A 6,364-nucleotide genomic window follows, 5' to 3' on the forward strand; every position below is an offset into this window, starting at 1 on the left:
ATAATTATTTTATAATTATATTATATATTATTATATAATTATTTCTTGTTGTTATTTGTAATATCTAATTGCTAATTCTAGAGATGTATTCATTTGTAAAAATATTGTGAAAGAAATAAAAACGTTGCTAATTAGTTGACTAGAATAACTGCTACAATATGTTAATTCAATCAAGTAATTTTAACTAATCAACATCAGGAGTTTGAAATTTCACACGTGCTATATAGCACAAGTTTTTTCTTCTGTTATAACTCAGTACGAGGTGGACAAGAAGTTGACAAGATGTCGTCGTTTATTTAAACGCGTCGACCAGCTGTTTGGTCGTGAGAATTTCGTTTCTTATTTGGAAATGTTACGACAACCAGTTTTAGTAATTCTAAAGAAAGTGTCTCGATCGAGATACGCGTTTTCTAACATCGTCCCTGATATATTCGCGAAAGCTAATAGGTAATTAATAGCTGAATATATTAATTTATTACCTATGTAATGTCATTCAAAGTTAACCGTTAATAGTATTCAAATTAAATTTTAATCAAATTTCTTTATTTTTTCTAGAAAACAAACATTTTGCAACTAGCTTATATATCATAATTATATTGAATACAGAAGAAATATTTTCTCCATTTAATAAATTTTGGAAATTAATTGGTCTAGACTCTCTCTCTCTCTCTCTCTCTCTCTCTCTCTCTCGCATCTTTCAGAGCATTTTATAATTGTTTTCATATTTTATAATATGTGTCTGTGTCTTTATACGTATCAGAATTGCCAAAATAAAAAGATGCGTGGCAGCTAGATTTATTTTGCAATTTTTACGGAAGACATTAATATGTATTTCAAACCGGTGCAATTAAGATATAAAGTTCAAGGATATTGATTTCTTTATTAATTCAAAGGTCGTCAACTTTTTCGTCCTCAAAAGCCACTTTGAATATTCTATTCTACAAAGATCACACATCGGTTATAAAACCTCTAAAGTAATGTACAAGAAATTCGACCGCGATTATGTAATTTGCAATTACCGAAATACTTAAAACAAGAGTATAGGGTGCATTATCTTACATGTAAGACTAATTCAGGTAAAATACAGATGCTAATTAATTTTGTCAATGTTATTTTTGCTTACATTATCTTTCACCGAAAACTTTTACGAGTGCGCTTATATAATTATAATTAGTATCGATTATATATCAATTAGGCAATACTCCAATTAAAAAAAAAAATTTTTTTCTGTAACATTTTATACCCAGAATAATGAAAGTGAAGCAATACTCTTTGTGCGTAAAAGGAAAAAAGATATGCGTCCTATTATCACTATTTCGGCATGTATCGCCGGTGTGCGGGTTAATATCAGCATTTATCTATGTGTGAAAATAATCATACTCAGTTTTGCACTATTCTTTTCTCTAATGAAATGCGCAAATTTATTTTGTTATTCTCTACTACATTATAATGATGTTTACGTACTTTAAAATTTTCTTTCATTAAAATTAGTGTGATTGAAGTTATCACAAAATATATTATATAGAATAATATATTACAATACATATAATTCATGCGACATAAAAAATAATTATCTTTATTTTTCTTACTTACTTTAATTACTGCAGTTTTTGATTTAATCCGTGTGACTTCTTAAATATTGTATCACTTCTATGTTAGTTTCAACGCATTATGTTCTCTGCAATTTTCATTGAAAACATAATGTGCCATTTAAAATTAAAATTAAACTATATTTTTTTTAACATAAAATAATGAGTTAAAGTAGATAGAACGCCATATCGATCATACTTTAAAATTTATAGGAGATGTTTATACACTTCTGTTTTATGTATCTTTTGTAAAATTCAAAGAGATAAATTCAAATAGATTCGTGATGCGAATGTGAACTACGGACTACCCTTTATGTCACGAAAATTCCGTATCATCTTGCGAATGCACACAGACGTATTTCTATGACGTTTTTACTACTCGAGAATATTGCAAGGGCCAAGCCTTCGCTCCGGGAAATGTCACTGTCGCTTTCACAGAGCGATTCGCAACTGATCCCAGGTTTGTAACGAGCAATTGGCGTCGCCGGCACTCGGAATGCACTTGTGGCACAATGAACTCCGACCCTCCGACAATGACAACGACGACGACTACGACAACGATCATGCCGACGAAGAGTTGAGAGGAGGGCGCGTTCAGGGGCGGAGGTCGTATGGGCCCTCATTCCCGAAGCAAGGAGAGAGAGGGTGTGGTACCATCATGCTGGTACTTCAGCTAGCAAAGCGACGAGGATATTCTGCAGAGACATTGACATTGCGGTTAACAAAGTGCTATTGCAATTACTAACAGAGCATGACAACAATAGAAGAGTGCGAGATCGATATTGCGTATAAAGAAATGGATTGATTAATCAAGCGATACGAAGTTGAAGAGCATGAAAATGCGAATCGATAAATGACGAAATATTCAAGCTGTGTTCTTGAAAAAGTAGGTTACTGAAACAGAAATCAACTTCTCTTACGCCATATCCAAGTTAGCAAAAAGAGACTTTCCATATATCACGAAACACAAGCAACAAAGGCAGTATAAGAAAACTTGTGTTATTCCATAATGTGAATTTATTATTAAATATACGTTATAAACATGTATAATGTAACTTTGCGGCATTCATTGCATAAAATCAAAACGCATTATTATAAATTACCTTGTATCATTTGCAATTTATAGTCTATATTTATTCCATATTTAGCTGTTATTATACGTTATTTACATTCGCTTGCATAACTTGCAAATTAATAATACTTACATTTTGTTGTAATGCATTTTTTCTTGCAGTATAATAGTTTCGTTTGTAGCCTGATGTCTCGGATACAGATGTAACAGCTCTCACGTTAAAAAAAGAGTTAAAATAGATGCGCGAAAGCCAGAGTTCAGAGTTGTCTGTCGGAATAGCCGAGAGCAGGCAGACTGTAATGAGATGATTGGGAGAGCAATTCACTGTGTTCCCTCTTGTTCTCGCAACACGCAATAGATCGTACTATGGTTAGATTCTCGCTCGAAGCATCGCTTAATCCCGTAATGCTGCACAACATCCCGCTAAATAAAGTAATTAGTAATTATGGTGGAACGTTCCCTTTGCGTTCAGTACGGTTTGTGTGCTTCAGAAATTATTCATTAGTTATAATAAAAAAAAAAACTGGCCTTTAACCTTGGCATGATTTTGTTTGTTAATATATATTGTCAATATATATTGAGGGTATAGATACCATTTAAAATAAATTTAATGCACCGTTAAGTGCATTTTTATACTTGGTATTTAAATAATATATATAAATGTTTAATAATTATTTAAATTAATTTTGTAAATTAATATAAAATATTATATTAATATTGCCCCAAGCTGAAAATACATTAAGGCATAAAATATATTATAGAATAAATACAGAAGAATAAATAGTAGTATGTTTTTTTTTTAATTTTGACTTATCTCTTTTCGTTATTTTATATTTTTAATTACCGGTTTTTATATCTTGCAATATATATATTCTATTTATGTACTCTATCATGCAATTGTAGATAGCTAAACAAACATTTTATAATCGCAAAGTAGCCACATGTAAGTGTACATTCTGTTTCTGAGTTGTATATCGTTTATTTGCACAATGCATTATGAAGATTACTTAATGCACAAGAAAAGTGCAAAAAAGCGTAACTTAATATGAATAAAATTAAAACTATTTATTAATTTCAAAACACATAAAGTTTTTAATAACTATCACTATCGTTTTTTATATCTATCTACCTATCTATCGAAAGAGAGAGAGAGAGAATTTAAATCAATAATAAAAACATTTATCAACGTAATGCGCATCATATTTTATTCATAATCGTTTTAATTTACTATTAAAATAATAAAATGTAGAAACTGTGAGGAGATTGTTTCTAAATAAAATTTGAATATCGCTGGAATAAAAAGTTATACGTATTGTATAGAACTAGTAATTGTATATCATATATGTCTCAATAATATTATTTATGTGTATTATTTATCACGCGCGGTAAGCTAGGTAAAGAAAATATTTTTTTCGCCGAGCGATCGCCTGTCGATCGTTATCTTTTTTTTAGAGTAATGTAGAAATTATGTACTTCGCCTCGGCGCAAGCTTTCTACATAATATACACACGCTAATGTTTTTACGATTTGTATATCTGAAAGAAATAATCGGCAATTTTTGTAAGTTTTGTTGAACTGCTTCTTGACTTTACAAATTATACAATATACTTAACAAATATTTTTGTTATTTTTAATAGCACATAAATATGCTTCGCAAAACATCCATAATTTTTCTAGTGATATTTGTTTTTGTAAAGTCCGTGACCGAATAAATTCCCGTACAGTTGTAACAGCATAACAAAGTTAATTTATATGAATATTTCAATGACAGTATTACCTTGGTGTCGCACGCACCAATAGCATGCCGATTAATTAATTTCACAATTTTGTGTGAAATCACGCGGAACATCGTTGCTTAATAATACGCGGAGGATCAGTCATCTGGGTTGGGAATATTTTCAATTTATGGAAACGCGTCGAGAGGCGATGATACAACAAACATGAATTTTTACCTTCATTTTGTACATGAGATCGATTGTAAACACAGATTAAAACACCATGGCATATATCCTAATTTCTTTTGCGATAAATAAAACGGAATTTTCATAAATCTTTTAGTTTATTGAATTAAACTACGCGCATAAATATAATGCTGTAAAAAACGTAATGTTAGTGCTACTATTAATTTTGTATAGATTATTTATGTTTCTTTTAAATTGTAGCATTTGATTGCCTTGACGAATGCATAATTAGCGGGAGCAATTATGTATATTGACGAACATTCGTCTTATTGATCGGTTATTATCAGCGAACGAAATTGTCGATCCTCTTTTCGCGATATTATAATTAAGCGCAGCGATTTGCCGGCAACGAGTAATCGAAGAAAGAAAACGAGGCCGCCCCAGAACCATGGATTCGCCCGTGGCATTTAAATCTACTTAACTTCTTTTCGTTCTTGCATCTAAAGTGGATAAGCGAACTGCCGCCGAGGTAAGAAGCAATCTTTATAAATAACATCTATCTGCTTTTCTTATTCGACTTTTTGTTTTATAAAATACGTTTAAATGGCGCAATTTTTTGCGCCGATTGTGACCAACAATATTATCGATTATCATTAATCGATGATTGCTTAAAAAATAATTACATCGAGAAAAACTCTTTGCAAACGTTGACAATGTTTGCGGATGTATATTTTAAAAAATAAATATAGATATAATTGATTTTATGAATAATACAAAAACGGCGGGATTATTGCGTGGGAAAGACTTCGACACTCGCTTCGATGGATTTATGCAATTCTGCATTCGCATTGGGAGCCGCCTCTACGAGATTTCGATTGCGAATCGACAGAACGGCGCGGAACAACGGAGTTGCATAACGATTACGCTAATATGTCGTGTTGTCTAATGTGCCCGCCTGATCGAGAAACGTTCAATTCATGCGTCGTGCGTTGCGAGATACGCGATTTGGACACAGGAAATAGGAAGTAGTCGGTTTGCAGAAATTTTGTTTATAAAAAATATTATCAAAGTAAGGAGAACAAAATTCCTAGAGCAGAAAATCGAAACTCTCTTACTGTTAGAACTTACTGCGTCTCCTGCGGCGCAATGATACCTGTGCTTTCAAAATTTTATTACAAATAATAAGATTACGATTACTGTGTATTATAATAAATCATACGGATGGATTGATCTTAATGATACAAATTGAAAAATGTTTTTTGTCGATAATATATTACTGTAATATATATGTATGTATTTAAGAGCGTTATAAACAGATAAAACATAACTTTATTTCTAGCATCTGTGAGTTATTATATTTGTTCATCAATTAATTTATATTTATATTTATTATTTCAGTAGACTATGAAAAAAATAAGAATTGAAAATAAATTGAACTGAAAAAAAGATAATTTTTCATGCAGATATGAAGAAAATTTTTGAATATATTGGAAAATTGGAATTTTTAATAAAAGTTGGAGCGCGCGTTATGTTTTCAACGCATTTATTTTAGGACAAGCAATAAGATTAATATCAAACTATATACATATAATAAAAGTATTTAATATGATAATGATTATATATATATATATATACATATATATATATATATATAATTTAACATCGTCACGAGTGATAATATACTTTTATAAACGTAAACATAACACACTATAAAATATAAACACGTTGTAAAATTCGGAGCGCTCGCTTTGTTTATTTTGCAGCGTAACCTCAGCGTTGCTTATGGCTTTAAGACCTTGTCA

At 30.8% G+C, this 6,364-nt stretch overlaps 1 protein-coding gene across 10 annotated transcripts in view; it reads right to left on the bottom strand.

Annotated features, from left to right (window-relative positions):
- The window catches only part of LOC115241915, a 17,890-nt gene extending 14,930 nt beyond the window's left edge, over positions 1-2,960 (bottom strand). For 2 of the 10 annotated variants that reach the window (XM_029817884.1, XM_029817887.1), the window contains exons 1-2: positions 2,795-2,960; positions 1,594-1,678 (exon numbers count right to left, since the gene is read on the bottom strand). The gene's annotated coding sequence lies outside the window, so the exon portion shown is untranslated. Of the gene's footprint in view, positions 1-1,593; positions 2,135-2,794 lie in introns of those variants that run through there. The other 8 variants (XM_029817883.1, XM_029817886.1, XM_029817880.1 and 5 more) reach the window with 5 other exon arrangements.
- Positions 2,961-6,364: the final 3,404 nt, after the last annotated feature.

This window comes from Formica exsecta, unplaced genomic scaffold, assembly GCF_003651465.1.
Source record: "Formica exsecta isolate Colony F162 unplaced genomic scaffold, ASM365146v1 scaffold54, whole genome shotgun sequence".
Classification (NCBI taxonomy): domain Eukaryota; kingdom Metazoa; phylum Arthropoda; class Insecta; order Hymenoptera; family Formicidae; genus Formica; species Formica exsecta.